Source organism: Malaya genurostris, chromosome 2 (genome assembly GCF_030247185.1).
Source record: "Malaya genurostris strain Urasoe2022 chromosome 2, Malgen_1.1, whole genome shotgun sequence".
Classification (NCBI taxonomy): Eukaryota; Metazoa; Arthropoda; class Insecta; order Diptera; family Culicidae; genus Malaya; species Malaya genurostris.
The window spans coordinates 123,833,200-123,841,485 of NC_080571.1; positions in this window are offsets into that span (position 1 = coordinate 123,833,200).

Below are 8,286 nucleotides of genomic sequence, written 5' to 3' on the forward strand. Positions count from 1 at the left end.
GATTCGAATGTTTTTTGAAAGTCGGCCCTCTTGGTACAAAGAAGAAAAAACTGAAAAACTATCATTCATTAATTAATTTTCTCAGATACTATAAGGCAGTTTTGTTTCACAGAATTTAGTCATTTCCGTTCATTTACAACTATTCTTCAGTATCAAAAAAAGCTTCCTCATAGTTCTAAAATAGCCCCTTTGTCATTCCTATGCCGGTTAGAAGGAAACGACGAAAGAGGTGGAGAGCGATAGATTATTTTTGTAGCAATATGGACTTACACTAGTTATTATATGATGTCAATATATCCTCCCAACCTCAGTTGGTTCTCATGCTCCGATGCAATCGTAGCATATGCAATTTCATCTTACTTCGCAAAATCTATTTTTAGATTTGCACAATAAAGCCTTTCACCCCAAAAATGGGTAATAACAGCTGAAAAGTCGTACTAAATTTGAAACAAATTTAGATATATTATTGGTATTTACATATCAAGGTTTGTAACAATTTTGTTATCACCTAGGTTAAATTGAATTATAATTTTTGTTATTCTAACTATTAACGAGGCCAAGAGTATGACTAATTTAGATAGAAAAAACGAAACAACCCCAGATACAATTTTGTTATCCCTTGTTGATCGGGATAACATCGGAAAATGTTTACTGGTGGCGCTGATGATATTATCATGGCCTGAAGCAAACTGAAGTAATATCGAATCACTTTCACAATTTTTGGATCAAAAATCAGTAAAATCAAAATGAGTTGGTTAGGTCATCTATTAATAAGATCTATGAATTGCTGGTATCGAATTTTGCCCGTTGTCATCTATGTATATTAATGCATGAACATTTTTAAATTCATGAATCAGACGAAAACGATTTATTGCACCATAATACCTTCGATTTTAAAAGTTCAATCTATCCATATCTGATAAATTTATGATAGTCGCATTTCGTAGTATTGTGATTACTTCCAATCCGGAACCATCAGCTGGGATTCGAAATTTGCAATGTAGAGTTTGAAGCGACCGACCCGCATTATGAGACTTTCCATTTGAATCATTTTTCTGTGAGACAATCTAGGTAGATAACGAACAATCAAACCGGAATGAAAGTTCAATTTTGATGGTTTTTGAATAATACTTGCGGGGCTTCTGGCTGCGGATATCACAAACTAATATTTCTAATAGGCAATTGGTTGATCATCAATCAAAATAAAAACTTGCTATTTGAATCGATGTTATATAAAGCTTGCTTCATTTAGAATTGGAACAAACTTTTCCTCATATTTTGGCGCTCCTGGTGGACGGATTTGGAAGTTCTTGGTGCCAACGTGTCGGGAATTTTGTCAGCTTGACATTCCGCAAATCGACTGTACTTTGTAAACAATCAACATGGAAGCCGAAAGAAGAGAAAAAATTGTGCACAGTTATTTGTAAAATCTATTGTGGTCTGCATCTAGGCTAGCTAAACAGCTGAAATTACCCAGAAATACCATATGGCGCGTTATCAAACGGTGAACGGCTACATTTGTATAAAAAACGTGCTTAATCCACCTAGCAGTGATAGATGATAGATAGTGTTTTTTTTTCATGAAAAACACATGGATCAATAAGTCCCGAGACTAAAGCAGAGATGGCGCTCGTAGTAAACCAGTAACCACGTCTTTCTAGAGTAATAACCTTTGCTTGAAACGGCTCAAAATTTTAAGTCGATCCGACCAGAAACAGCTGAGTTATCGAATTGAAAAATGTTATCCGGACTCTTGTCCATCAAAAGCAACGATTTGTCGGTGGTTCGCCGAGTTTAAACGTGGTCGTACCGACACAAATGACGCGGAACGCTCGGGTATACCAGTGAAAGCCGTTACACCGGAAAATGTGAGTGAAGTGACAAAAATTATAATGAAAGATCGTAAAGTGAAGCTCCGTGAGATTGCTGAGATGACACAGATATCATATGGAAGTGTATTTACTATCCTTCATGAAAAATTGAGCATGAAAAAGGTTTTTTCCAAGTGGGTGCCGCGATTGCTTTCGATGGAACAAAAACAGCAACGAGTCGATGATTCAGAAAGCAGTCTATCGCTGTTTACTCGCAACAAAAAAGATTTCTTGCGTCGTTACGTGACCATGGACGAAACATGGATACATCACTACACTCCAGAGTCGAAGCGGCAGTCATCTAAGTGGCGCACAGCTGGCGATAGCCGTCCGAAACGTCCGAAAACGCAGCAGTCAGCTGGCAAAGTCATGGCGTCAGTTTTTTGGGATACGCATGGCGTGATTTTCATTGACTACCTCGAAAAAAGGTAAATCGATCAACAGTGATTATTATATTGACTTACTGGTGCGTTTGAAGGAGGAAATCGCAAAAAAACGACCGCACATGCAGAGAAAAAAATCCTTTTTCATCAAGACAAGTCGATGAAAACAATGGCGAAATTGAACGAATTGGGCTTTGATCTGCTTCCCCACACCCCATACTCGCCAGATTTAGCCCCCAGTGACTACTGGCTCTTTGCTGATCTTAAAAAAAAATGCTCCAGGAAAAAAGATTTGGCTCAAATGAGGAGGTCATCGCTGAAACTGAAGCTTATTTTGAAGCGAAAGATAATTTTTTTATAAACATGGTATTGAAAAATTGGAAAAACGTTCGAACCATTGTATCACCCTAAAAGATGATTATGTTGATGAATAAAAAAAATTTTGCAAAAAAAATGTTGTTTCCATTGTTAGTCTCGGGACTTATTGATCCATGTGTTATTCTTCGGTGTTTAAGTTTTCATGACATTATTCTAATGTCCGTCGTTTTAAGTGGCAATTTGAGATTTTAAGCACTCATTACTCTGTATTGTCGAAACTGCAAATCGGATCGAATTTGAATCTAAAAGTGTAACAATCGATTAAACATTTCATGATATGTCGAAGTAATTTCCACTTTAGAGTATAGAGTAATTTAAGTTACTTCCAGAGCCGGTATCCAGGAACCAGCATAACCTAAACCGATTAGTATGGCCATATGACGAATAAATTGCAATATTTTTAGGTCCAACTTTAAAGCTTTTCGGGATTGTCATTTTCTTTATCGCTTTCAATTTTAAAAATTCATCATCCTACAATTCCAGAATCGGAAGTCAGAATTGGATAAAATTGGATTTATTTTAATTTGAACTTTTGTTTCTGAAATTCGATTTGGCTTTTTTTTTGAGAAAATGATTGAGCTTTGAGAAACGATTCGATACTGGAACCGGAATTCGAAATTCGGTGTAGCCAAAGTCAGACAAATTCACCAGAGTAGCTGTATTGTTTACATTTGTTTCAAAATGTTTGAAAATCAATGTAGACATATTTGAGGAATCGTAGTACGAATTAAATTTTTGGGTGCCTTCCGAAACGAAAACTGAATACAAAGAAAAATGAAATAAGTTTATTTGGTTATCGACTATCCAAATCTGCTAACCCAATAAACCTGATTAATTTATGTGAAATAAACATTTTTATACTAATCACCCTGTATCTCCGAAACCGGAAGTTGAATGTGACTGAAAAACAAGATGTTTTATAGAATCTTTAAACTTTTCATTTGAATCTTAGATGATTCTTAGATTTCATTTGAATCTTAGATCGGTTCAGCCATCTTCGAGAAAAACGAGGTACACAGTTTTATATTCGTTTCACATATCATCCTGTAGTTCCGGAACCAGAGGTCGGAACCAAACATAATTCAGGAACCTTGTTTAGGAGTATACGACTTTTCATATGAATCTAAGTTTTTAGAAAACGATTGAGTCATCTCCGAAAAAAAATGAGTGAAATTATTTGTCACACACGCATTTGCTGATCTCGACAAACTGATTCGAATGGTATATGGCTGTAATGTTCTTCCAGTATTTATTGCTGTAAGTAGTTTGAATCAATATAATTATGGAATAGCTTTCAACTCGGATCCGTAGACAAAATCTACGGAAATTTGAATTTATCAACGGAGAACTACGGGAACTAGTCTCGTCTGGCGAGCAAAAAAAGAAAGCTTTCCACCGGGAGAGTTTTCGAGAAAAATCAATCTACGGAAATGACACTACTAAATTCTGGCATAGCTGAGTATTACCGTGTGAAATCTAAGTCTGAAAATATATTCTGTTTTCAAGGTCAAGTGTGACAAATACTGTCAAAAAGCTGAAAATTTTGACATAAAACTTCGTATAACTCAAAAAGTAAACATCCAATCTCAAAACCATTCAACAGCGTTCAGGGTGACGGGGAGACCTTTCATTTCGAATAGTTTGATCAAAATCGGTCCAGCCATCTCTAAAATCTCGACCTCTTAGTTGACAACACACATACAGACACCAGACACACGGACATTTGTTCAGTTCGTCGAGCTGCATCGATTGGTATATGACATTAGGCCCTCCGGGCCTCTCATATACCTATTGAAAGTCGGCCCTCTTGGTACAAAGAAGAAAAACCTGGAAAACTATCATTCATTAGTTAATTTCCTCAGATTCTATATGGTAGTTTTGTGTCACTGAAAATCATTTCCGTTCATTTACAACTATTCTTCAGTACCAAAAAAAAGCTTCCTAAAATAGCCTCTTTGTCATTCCTATGGCGGTTGGAAGGAAACGACGAAAGAGGTGGAGAGCGATAGATTATTTTTGTAGCAATATGGACTTACACTAGTTATTATATGATGTCAATATATCCTTCCAACCTCAGTTGGTTCTCATGCCCCGATGCAATCGTAGCGTATGTTGGCAACTCAAAACTTTCCTGTTCGCACAATAAAGTCATTTCCTCTCAAAAAATGGGTAATAACAGCTGAAAAGTCGTACTAAATTTGTAACAAATTTAGATATAATATTGATATTTACATATCAAGGTTTGTAACAATTTTGTTATCACCTAGATTAAATTGAGTTATAATTCTCGTTATTTTAACTATTAACGAGACCAAGATTATGGCTAATTTAGATAGAAAAAACGAAACAACCCCACATACAATTTTGTTATCCCTTGTTGATCGGTAAAGTTCAAGCGTATAACACAAAAGTAAAAATTCTACCATTTTCCTCTGAGTCAATTTATCAATAGTAAAAGTAGGTTTTTTTTTAATCCGTAGAGTTTTCACATAAGAAAACTAATACGTGCATATTATTGGGGACCCCTTTTGACAAACTGATACGATCAAATAAAGTTGCTAAAATTTAGCAAAATATTATTCAATTTTTTGTACAACGAAGTTATATATAAACAAATATATTTGCAATCTTCCAATATTGCATAAGACGTACCGCAAATGCTCTCACAGTTGTTACAATAATGAAAATATGGCAATAACTTCTGATAAAGTTCGACTTTTCAGGATGAAAAATGGTTGTAAATGTTGAAAACGGTTACGATAGTAGTATCGTGTTGGAAAATTGCTCAGCAGCTCCAACCACATTTTCCATTCATTCCACTCTCTACATGCTTAACTGAGATGCTTTCAGGTGTTTGTTAAAAATGAGAATTATTTTATTCTTTTCATTTCGCCAGTGCTGGCCATCCTTGTGCTGCATTCCAAGTGGGAAATATGTTGTTTTATTAGTCCTTGATAAATGGTACTTTATAAAGTTTCTGTGGAAGATCTGGATTCAGATGAAGCCATTCATCAAGGATAACTTTTTTATGGTTCAACTAGAATAAGCTTCTGTTTGAAGAATAAGCTGTTGCTTTCTGCTGGGAATAAAAATATGGGAAGCAAGGAACTGTGTGCGAAGGCCACTACACAAAGTTCACCATTTGGTTTCGATATCCCATGCAATTTTATTTTCGAAATTATTCAAACCCAGATGCTCAATCTGCAACATGTACTAGCAAATATTCACATAATGTTTTAGTTGCTTCCGGTTTCATATTTAAATGCATTTCCTCTTTAAGCGAATGTACCGCGTGAGTCAAAACTATTTTCAAGATCGACGTGAAAAAAATGTTTGCTCGCATGAAGTGTCATCACCATTAGTACGACCGCATGCCGGCAACCACCTCAAATTAACCTATGACAATTCACACCTGGAAGAATGGGAAAGGAATTCTCGTTAGGCAAAGGCCTGCACGAAACTATTTCCGACAGGAAAATACAATTGCAAACTGCAATCGCTATAAGTGGCAGACCACAGAAGCGTATTCGCTTGAATATTTCCATGCAAACAGCAGTCGTCCTTGTTGACAGTGGTTTTAATGTCTTCGGACGAAAAGCGCTCAATGGGAATTATGTGCTTCCAGGAATGAAATCAGGCAACAGAGTGATGCAATCGGACAGCTTGACTCCGTCCTTGTTCGTTGGCGGAACTTTGTTTGACTCTGACAACCCTTAGTTTAGAACTATTTTCACTTGTTACGATCATTAAGCTCAAAGAAGGCAATCGAGTCGAGCAGCGAAAATGTAGGTCAATGGTAAGCAAGCGACGGTGGTGCTCACAATAATTTCGTATCTGTGTAGCAATATGGTAATTTTTTTGCCCTTCTTAACTAATATGATAAATTGAGCATTAAGAATGTTATTCGCCGCATTCTGTGATTCCGATTCCGATCCGATTCAAATAATAATCTTACAGTAGATCGAGGTACGTTTCTGATAACGAGGCAAGATTAATTTCCCATTGAAATTTTCTTGAGAACTTAAAATGAGAGTGGTCAAGAAGGGAAGTGGCAATATTAAATGCACCGGACGGTGCTGAATTACAGTGAGATACATTGGTTAGAAAGTTTAAAAAGTTCATCACTGATGTGATTTCATATTCCACCAACTCTGGAAGCGTTCCGATAACATATCTCCTGTTTTAATATCGTATTACACTATGGGCTCGATTGCATACGAAAATAATATCATTTTCATCACGATTGATTGAACAAAACAAAATATCGATTTCAGTTAGCCCACTTGAAGGTATTCACAAAATGAAAACTGTACTCGCTTCTGTGTTAATTGTACAAGCCTTGCAAAAATTCACTGCGGTTGGAAATATGATACACGTACTATGAAAGTAAAAATCACAATCTGGATTAAAATCGGAATGTTATAACATGCACAGATTGAAATTTGAATACAGTTATAGGATATCATTTAACAATATTTTCACAATGATACTGCAATTAATTTAAACAAGTCAATGTGATAACATTGAGTCAAGCTTTGAGTAAAAATCATGTCATAATAAATCTTCGTAAAACAATGAGATTTCCTGTTTTGTGTTTTGCAAAGTATTTTCCTTTTTATAGAATAACCCGATTTTCTATTTAAAAACTACAAGGATCAGCCCCATTGGATTGTTCGAGCCATTGATGTGGAACAAGGCAACCAAAATTTCTAATGATCGACATTTTCAATCTAACAGTTCACTTTTGAATCCGCAATTGCACGATAATCTGCTTAAATTGATCTTTTTTTATGAACCAACACCGAACACGCGAACCCAGAATATAGACTCTGTCTTGATTTGTATTTGTTTTATAGCCGACGAAATTACATCAATATCCCAAATGTATGCAATTATATGTTTCCCATACGGATTTCGATATTAAAACTTCTCTTCGCCAAGCTTTTGTTCAGGTTTTGTATGCATGCAGTTATTTTTGTAGCGTTAAGTTCTCTACCATCATCACCATTCTGTGATTTCAGTTGAAACGATGAATATTTTCTCATTATGAATTGAGTTCATCTTATATAAATAAGAAATTTATCTCAAGCACTCAAAATTTACAGAATTTAATTTGGTTTCAAATTTCTTAAGCGAAAACGACATAGCTTGGAATTTCATCCAAACTCGCATGACACAAGCTTCAAATCGTTTTATAGCACTTTTTGTCTTGCTGTCTAGCAACAACCCAACTCTGGCGTGCACAGGACTGAAACGTTAGCTATAATTTTATAATTATAGAGTCGCGTGCTTCCAACAGCCTCGCTTTTGCATCGATTGAACAATCAGAGCGATGCTTTCCCATTTATATATCGCTTACTCCTCTAAAATCATTTTTACTTGTATTTACCCTTTCCAGACAGGGGTAGACTAAAGCAGAAATGTATTCTGGCATATATTTATAGATTCCCTTTTGTGCTATAGTTCATACTGCGCAAATCGGAAGACAGTATGACATCATTGACTGCAAATGTCATTGGCTCGTGGAAACATAGGTCAATTCAAACCAAACCTTATAAGTTTAAGTTAAATGTTTCCGAATCGATTGGTAGTTAAATTATATAAATCCATCAACAAATGACTGAGTTATAAGCGTTCAATATTATGACAGAAGA